Source organism: Gavialis gangeticus, unplaced genomic scaffold (genome assembly GCF_001723915.1).
Source record: "Gavialis gangeticus isolate Ggan-Ray unplaced genomic scaffold, GavGan_comp1, whole genome shotgun sequence".
Lineage (NCBI taxonomy): Eukaryota > Metazoa > Chordata > Crocodylia > Gavialidae > Gavialis > Gavialis gangeticus.
Window position 1 is genome coordinate 2,201,876 of NW_017728991.1, and position 508 is coordinate 2,202,383.

The 508-nt window shown below is 47.0% G+C and overlaps 1 protein-coding gene across 2 annotated transcripts in view; it reads left to right on the forward strand.

The window, feature by feature from the left end:
• The first annotated feature begins 448 nt into the window (after positions 1-448).
• Positions 449-508, forward strand: part of SLC39A11 (solute carrier family 39 member 11) — a 256,171-nt gene continuing 256,111 nt past the window's right edge. For both annotated transcript variants that reach the window (XM_019516098.1, XM_019516114.1), the window contains exon 1: positions 449-488. The gene's annotated coding sequence lies outside the window, so the exon portion shown is untranslated. The remainder of the gene's footprint in view (positions 489-508) is intronic.

Sequence of the window (508 nt, forward strand, 5' to 3'; positions counted from 1 at the left end):
TATATCTATATAGATACATCTACATATCTATATGAGACACAAAATGGACATTTGCATTGTAATATGACAAAACCAGACATATAGATACTACAAAATTATATATATTATAAAATTAAAATATATATGTCTGTTTTTGTCATATGCTTGTCATATATATGTCTGCTATTTTGTCATATATATATGTCTGGTTTTGTCATATTACAATGCGAATGTCCAGGTTTTTTTGCTCTTATTTAGAGGCCCCAAACTATAGTTTCAGCCCAAATCCGGCGCTGGGAGAGGGGAGCCCAGGGAGGGAGCACCCAGAAGCGCCCGCCCGCTCCTTTTTTTCCCCAGCGCGCTGCAACGCGAAACATAAAGACCCACCGATTCCAGCTCTCCGATTGGCTGCCGAGGGGAGAAGGGGCGGGGCGGGGCGACACGTGTCAGCAGAACCCGGAAGTGGCAGCAGCCCCTGGAGCAGGCAGGGCAGGGCTGCAGGAGCAGCAGTGAGTGGGGGGCTCTGGGG